The sequence below is a fragment of the Ovis aries genome, chromosome 3 (genome assembly GCF_016772045.2).
Source record: "Ovis aries strain OAR_USU_Benz2616 breed Rambouillet chromosome 3, ARS-UI_Ramb_v3.0, whole genome shotgun sequence".
NCBI classification, from domain to species: Eukaryota; Metazoa; Chordata; class Mammalia; order Artiodactyla; family Bovidae; genus Ovis; species Ovis aries.
Window position 1 is genome coordinate 225,274,996 of NC_056056.1, and position 8,193 is coordinate 225,283,188.

The window sequence follows — 8,193 nt, forward strand, 5'->3', positions numbered from 1 at the left end:
TGGAAATGCGTGCATGAGAGTGTGGGGCCAGGCGGCCCGTGGAGGGTCTGTCATTCCCTGTAGTGAGTGGGGCACCAGGGGGCCAGTAAGGAAGCTGTCCAGACAGTCCAGTGGGGCCAGGCACACGGCCAAGAGCCCAGAGCGCAGACCCAGGAGTGCAGTTCACGTGCCTGCTGGAAGGCCCTGGGAACAGACCTGGGCCAGAAGCGTTCTGGGGTCAAAGGTTAGAGCAGATGTGAGAGGCTGTAGAAAGTGAAGCTGGAAAACCCTTCTGATGGGCAGGGATGGGGGCTCCTGGCTGGGCCATTTAGGGACTCAGTGGCTCTTCGTGGCCTGCCTGGGGCCGGGGGTCTCCCCAGGGTCTGCTCCTGAGGCCAGGCATCCTGGGGGGCCACCCAATGTGGGTGGATGCCCTGGAGACTGCCCACATCCTCCCAGGCCCCTCCCAGGAACAGGACACTCAGGGTGGAGGACAGGCACCCCCTCTCTGGTGACAGTGACCCCATGTCACCATGCTCCTGGTCCCCACTTGCAGCGGAGGGTGTTGGGCTGGTCTTGGGCACTGCCCCCCCCCCCCCGCCATTTACACCCCATGCTCCATCAGTCCATCCACTGGGCACGGGGACCAGTCCAGCCATGGGGAGTGGGAGGCACCCCCCCATCTAGTCGCCAGGTACTGCAGCCAGCTGAGAAGGCAAGGAGGCTCCCAGAATCAGGGGCCCACTTGCCAGGCCAGCCTGTGCCCCTGGCGTGTGCAGGCACCCTGCAGGGGTGGGGTTTGTCCTGCTGGTCAGAACTAGGCCTGTCCATCGGGCCTGGGACAGGGGACAGGGAGAAGGGGCTCCTCTGACCCAGGGCCTCTGGGGACCAGAATGAGGCTGTTCCTGCGGGCAGGAACCCCAGCCCGCCTTGAGGCTGCTGGCACCTTGGGTGTTGTGCACAGCTGCCAGCTCGGGGGCTTCTCCCTGCGGCCCTGCTCTAGAGGCTGCCCTGTCCAGGGGCTCTGCTCCCCCAGGCTGGTCCCCCATCTCCATGCTTTAACATCTCGGCCAGTTTAGTACTGAGCCTCCCTTAGAAACAGCTCACAGCTCACCCTCGGGGGCTTCCCTTGGGAAGCGTGGAAGCCTGGCCTGCCGTGCCCCCCCACCCTAGTGGGCGCTGGCTCAGCTTCTGAGAGAGAGTCTGGATGGCAGGTCGAAACCTACCCGCCGCAGCTGGCCGGGCGTCACTAAGTTTCTTTCCTCTGCCACGGCCCCTGAAACGAAACCTTGGCTTGGCTTTGGTGCCCCAGCTGCTCAGAAAAGGGAAGTGGTCCCAGGCAGGCCCTCTGGGTGTCCAGACCCTGGCCAGTGGAACCCCCATGCTGCAGAAAGCGCAGAAGGAAACTTGAAGGGAGAGGCTGGGCAGCCCCCGAAGCGGTACGGAGGCTAGACAGGCAGCAGCGAGAGGGCCGCCCACCCGCCTGCGTGACCCTCGCGAGCACTGCAGCTGGGAGGGGACGGCCCCACACAGGTGTGCTCACCAGCCCCGGGGGTTGCTGAGGGGGCAGTGCTGGAGTACAGGCCGCCTGGGGTCCCGCTGACCCACGGCTGTGGCTGGGGGTGCAGAGGCCAAGCCGATGACATGCCGGCCTGGGGTGTTTCTTGGGTCTGCCCCTTCACAGAGGTCTCTGTGAGGCGGCGGGGTGGAGGGGCTCTGCCCGGGCTTCTGGCTCGTGACTTCCAGGCTGGCCAGCTTTCCAGGCAGCCTTGGCAAAACCGAGCTTGGATTACACAACAGACACCCCACCTCCTGCCCCAGCCCCCAAGGGTTCCTGGCAGTCAGGCCTGTTGGGTGGGCGGGGCAGGCAGAGCGTGCCCCTCCTCCACTGGTCACGGCCCTCCCCCTGGCTCGGCCCCAGCAAGGAGGCCCTTTCCTGGGAGACAGACCCCCGCTGCTGGCCCAGGTACAGGGAGATGGGTGGGGGTCTGAGCTCTGATGAATAAGGGCTTTAGGGGTCAGGTCACCTACAGGCAGCCCTGAATGCACCAGGGAGGTGCCTGAGGGTGGGACCCCATCTCCCACACGGAGCTCAGGGACCCACCCCACCCAGGGGCTCCCCGCCACGGAGCTCAGGGACCCACCCTACGTGGGACCTCACCCCCCCACACTGAGCTCAGGAAGGTGGGCTGGCTCTGACCTGGCTTTTGGCCCCTCCTGCCGGGAGGCTGCTTGCCCTGATCTGAGGCGCAGGCCTCTGGTGGGCAGGGAGCTCTGATGGCACTGGGCCTCCACACCTGCCGGGAGGACAGACACCCAGTCCGGGGCCTTCCTGTGTCCCCGCACAGCCAGCCCCCAGGAGCCTGAGCCCGCTCCTTGGCAGGAGGGCGAGGAGGGCCGTCTGCCCTGCACCCTGTGGCCCCGGACCCCACCCGAGCCTGGGCTGTGGGGCAGGGGCAGGGCCCTGAAGCTGGGGAGCCGGGCGCTGGTGTCAGGGTGGCGGCTCCTCTGTGGGCCGCAGGTGCCCTGGGTCCTGGGGCCCGTGACCGGGAGGGCCGGGAGGCTCCATCCCTGTGCCAGGCCTGGCAGGGGCTCCTGACACCCGGGGAAGCCCACTCCTCCCTCACCCCGTGGGCGGGGCCTGGAGAAGCCTGGACTGGGGCGCCTGTCTCGGCATGGCCTATCTGAGGGGAGGGTGTGGGGTGGAGTCCACAGCCCGCCCCGGAGCCTCCCTCAGAGTTGCCCCAAGCCTCACTATCGATGGCTCCTGCTCACCCCAGGCCCCCCACTCCCCAGCCTGGAGCCAGCCCAAAGGGTCCTTTCCCTCCGGGGGGAACCAGACTCCCCCGAGCCCGGGGCCGATGACCCAGACCGGTGGGCATGGTGGATTCAGGCTGTGACCGAGACGAGGCAGTGGGGTTCTCGGGGTCAGTGTTAGCCCTTCTGCTGAGAGTGGGCCTGAGAGATGTCAGCCCTGGCAGCTCTGCAGAAAGCCGAGAGGTGGGGGAGCCTGTGGGCTGGGGGACGGCAGACCCGGGGGGCAGCCAAGCCTCCACCAGCAACACACCCCTGGGGCCACTGCTCATATGTGGCCTGGATTCCCCAACAACCAGCTCCTCCTGGGTGGGCTGGGTGGCCGGGACGGCTGAGGGGGAGGTGGGGTCTCAGGGAGAGGCTGAGTGGGGAGGGGGTGTCTCAGGGGAGGGGCTGAGGCGGGAGGTGGGGCCTCGGGGAGGGGCTGAGGGGGTAGGTGGGGAGGGGCTGAGGGGGAGGTGGGGTCTTGGGTAAGGGCTGAGCGGGGAGGTGGGGTCTCAGGGAAGGGCTGAGTGGGGAGGTGGGGAGGGGCTGAGTGGGGAGGGGGTGTCTCAGGGAGGGGCTGAGAGGGGAGGTGGGGTCGCGGGCCTTCCTCCTAGAGCTCCTCCAGCCTCAGCTCTCCCCACTGAGAGGTCAGGCGTGTTGGCCGCTGAGACTCCCTGGCGAGGCCGGCCCAGCACCCTTCCCAGCAGGCCCCCCCTCTCCAAGGACCAGAGGAGGCGCCCCGGACCCCAGGCGGCCCTGGAGCAGGGAAGGGGCTGCTGTGGGGTCCCTGTGCAAGTCGGCCGGCAGCCCCCCGTTTCCCCTCCAGGAAGCTCCCAGGGGACGACCCTGGGAACAGCAGGCTGTGTGTACCTGGGGGTGTCAGGGTGTGTGGATCTGTGTGGCCTGAGTGTGTCTGGCTGCTGGTGTGCATGCGTTGTGGCCTGAGTGTGTCTGGCTGCTGTGTGCATGCGTTGTGGCCGAGCAGGGCTGCTGTGTGTGCACCTAGGACTCGCGCTGCGCCCGGCTGCCTGTGACTCGCCCTCCGTCCCGACACCCCCACAGCCCGAGGGGGAGCCTCAGTGACTCAGCACCTGTGGGGCGGGGGGGCTGGGAGGTCGGAAGCCGGTGAAGGGAGGCAGAGGGTAGCGGCATGGCACTCCCGCCCCAGGCCCTCCCACCCGCCGGCTGCCGGCTGCCTCGGTGGCCGGGTGGCCACACACGTGCACCCACGTGAGAGCGCGCGTGCGTGCTGGCTTGGCTCGTGCGCAGGAACCGCCTTCAGCCCCAGAGGGGGTCCAGGAGCCACGGGGGCAGCAGGGTCTTGGGAAGAGGGGCTTCGCCGAGATCTGAGGGAGAGGCATCGAGGACCCCTGGGAGGTTGGGGAGCCGCCCCGAGGTGGGGTCCCTTGGCAGGGTGGGCGAGCCCGGTGGACTCTGGGGCCAGAGTTGGGGGGGGGGGGCTCCGGGTCTTCCTGAAGGACTGAGAGGGGAGGTGGCTGGGTCCCTGATGGAGCAGGAAGCAGAAGGCCGGTCATACCCAAGGAGGACCCTCCCAGGTGCCTGGGTGCCCCCCTGCCCCGCACAGCAAGGCCCCTCGGTCCAGAGCAGCCCTCAGCCGAGTGCCTGGGGGGTCCATCCCATCCCGGCAAGACTGTCCTGAGCCTGGGGCGGGGGCGCTGGAGTGCCTGGGAACTCGGAGCAGGCTCCGCGGGACTCCCCGCACAGGCCGCTCGGTCCCATACTTGTCATGCGTGGTCGGCTGCACCGTCTGCCGGGCGCCTGACCCGCATGCCTGGCTGCGGCCGGTGGCCACTGGCACTAACGGCCAGATGAGCTGGGGGCCAGGAGACGGGCGTGCGCAGGCTCTGGGGGGTGGCAGGGGAGGCGGCCAGCCTGGGGCTGCGGCCACAGCCCTGCTGTGGCAGTGCCTCCAAGACCCGGGCCCAGAGGTCTGCTGACTGCAGCCAGAAGCCCGGGTCCCTGCCAGGGGTGGCCCTGCTGGGCTTCCCGGCCCTGCTGGGCAGGAAGGAGCTGCGGTGGGCGGGCCCGAGGGCCGAAGGTCTGTGGGTGCCGGAAGCAGGGCCTGTTTACTCGGTGTGCATGGCCGGGAGGGTGGGCGGGGGGCCGCTCTGCAGGCCCTTCCCTGGGGACACTGGGGCTCCAAGAGGAGGAGTCCCAGCCCAGTGGGGGGCGGGGAGTGTCTCAGGGAGGGGCAGGGCGGGGGACTCGTGGGGCTGGCCCAGCCCCTTGGCGACATGTCAGTCTCCGCCCAGACAGCCCACGCTGCCTGCCCTCGGGTGTCCCTACTGGGGTCCTCCGGGCGGTGCCTGCCTCCTGACGCCCCCTCTCTCAGGCGTGCCCATCCAGGCCCACCCTGGCCCCGTGCCGACTCCAGGCCTTTGCCTGCGCGGCCACCAGGCTCTCCTGGCTAACCAGGCGACCAGCCGTCTCACTGGAGCCACCTCCACCTAGGAGCCCACTCCCCTAGACAGCACCCCAGCCTCCCCTCAGTCCTCCACCTCCTGAGGGCCTGCAACCTCCAACTCGTGGGGGCGAAGGGATGGGGAGTCCTCCACCAGGGGCCCCAGAGGCAGGTCCACGTCAGCCATTTCCTTTCGCTGTCTGCATTTTTAATAATAAGTCAAATCCCTCATGTTAAAAATAGTCTGAGCCACTTTAAACATTTCTCATAGAGTTAAACGGAAATCTAATAAAATCTGTGAAAAGTATTTTTAAAACAGCTTTATCGAGGTATAATTTACATACCATGAAGTCCACCCACTTTCAATGACTGCAATGAGCCGCCCACAATTCAGTGATTTTAGTAAAATTTCCGTGCAGCCACCACCCCCCAGTCCAAGTTTAGCAGGTTTGACGACCTCCTGTCCTCGTAAGCAGTCACTCGTCCCCCACCCCAGCCCCCGGCAACCACGCTCCTGCTTTCTGTCCTCACAGACTTGCCTTTTCTGGGCATTCCACATAAACAGAATCTACACCTTGTAGTGCTTGCTGTCTGCCTGCTTTTCCCAAGCACACGCATTTTGAAGTTCATCCATGATGTAATGGGCCCATAGTTCATTCCCGTAACGAGGTTCCACGGTGACGGTGCTGTCGTTCAGTGTGTCTGCCTCTGTGACCCCAGGGGCCGCAGCACGCCAGGCCTCCCTGTCCATCACCAACTCCCAGAGCTTGCTCAGACTCACGTCCATCGAGTCAGCGATGCCATCCAGCCATCTCATCCTCTGTCGTCCCCTCCTCCCTCCTTCAATCTTCCCCAGCACCAGGGTCTTCTCCAAGAGTCAGCTCTTCGCATCAGGTGGCCAAAGTATTGGAGCTTCAGCATCAGTCCTTCCAATGAGTATTCAGGACTGTTGTCCTTTAGGATGGGCTGGTTGGATCTCCTTGATGTCCAAGGGACTTTCTAGAGCCTTCTCCCGCACCACAGTGTGACAGCATCAATTCTGCGGCGCCCGGTCTTCATGGTCCGCTCTCGCATCTATACACGGCTACTGGAAAAATTCCATTGTAGCCAGCCGTTTTGCGCACCCATGCACCAGCTGATCGGTATTTGGGCTGTTCCCCCCACGTTCGCTCTTACGGATAAGCTTGGTATGCACACGCTTGCGCGTGTCTCCATGCGCACATCCGTTGTCATTTCTCTTAGGGAGATAATTCGGAATGGGACTGCTGGGTCATCTATGTGTGACTTTTGGAGAAATCGGCTCCACATTTTGTGTCCACACCAACAACATATGAGGTTTCCAATGTTCCCATGACCTTGTCAACACTTGTTATCATCTTTCATTTTGATTACCGTCCCAGTGGGTGTGACACTGTTTTGCATTTGGTTTCAATCTGAATTTTCCTAAGAACTAATGATGTTGAGCATCTTCTCAGTTTTGATTAGACATTTCACCAAGGAAGAAACCCAGCTCCACTCCTCCTTCTTTGGTGAAATGTCCAATCAAACACCTGGCCTGTTTTTCACTCGGGCTGCTTTTCTTACTGTTCTTTAAAATGTTATATATGTTTGTGAAATGAGTGAAAGTCACTGAGTCGTGTCCAACTCTTTTTGACCCCATGGACTATACAGTCCACGGAATTTTTCCGGCCAGAATATTGGAGTGGGTAGCCTTTCCCTTCGGGGGATCTTCCCAACCCAGGGAGGAGCCCAGGTCGCCAGCATTGTAGGCAGATTCTTTACCAGCTGAGCCATAGGGAAGCCCATGTATGTCTGTAAATTGTGGTAAAATAAACAGAACCGTGTTAAGTGTATGATTGTCTTATTTTGAGCTGTGAGTGTCCTTTATATAAATATACAGAACAATCTTCAGTGTGTGTGTCTTGTCCTGAGTGCTCTTTCACACATACATATGCCTTGTGGACACTTACCCCGTTTTCACTGTCTTACTGCTGGAGTTTGAAACACAAAACGCTTGCTTTTGACCAAGCCCAGTCTATTTTCCCCTGGGTTCTGTCTTAAGCGCTATACCGGACACTGTGCATAACTCAGGGTCACAGAGCTTTTCTCCGACATTTTAAAGGCTTCACAGCTTTAGCTCTTTCATTTCGGTTCATGGCCCGCTTCAAGTTAATTTTTGGGTGTGGCGTGAGGTGAGGGTCCAAACTCCTCTGTCAGCGTGTGGCTATCCGCTTGTCGTGGCACCGTTTATTGCAAAACTGTCGTTTCCCCACTGAAAGCTGTGGAACCTTTGCCACAGATCATTGGATCGTGAATCTGTGGGCCTCCTTCTGGACGTGCGGTCCTGTTCCACTGACCCGTGTGTCAGTCCTGTTACCCCAAACGTGCTGTCCTTACTGCTGTGGCTTCCTTGTACGTTTTACAATTGGAAACTGTAAACGTTCCAACCTTGTTCCTTTAAAAACTGTGTTGGCTGTTTTGTGTCCTTTACATTTCCACACACGTCTATGGTCAGATTGTTAATTTCTGGCCCCCTTAAATCTGCTAACCTTCTGATAGGGATTGGATGTGTGTGTGCGCGGCCGCGGCTGGCTCTTCTGTGACCCCAGGGACTGGAGCCCACCAGTGCATGCCTCTGTCCATGGGATTTCCCAGGCAGGAACACTGGAGTGGGTTGTCATGCCCTCCTCCAGGGGATCTTCCCAACCCAGGGATCGAACCCAAGTCTCCTGCATTGGCAGACAGATTCTTTACCACTAGCGCCACCTGAGAAGCCCAGGGATTGCATTCAATCTGTTAATCCATTTGGGGAGTATTGGTATCTTATCAATACTGAGTCTTCCCCCACAAACTCTGGGAGACAGTGAAGGACAGGGAAGGCTGGCGTGCTGCAGTTCGTGAGGCTGCAAAGACTCAGACACGACTTTGCGACGGAACCACCCCCATGAACACTGAATGTGTCCCTGCTTATCTAGACCTTTTCAACCTCTCTT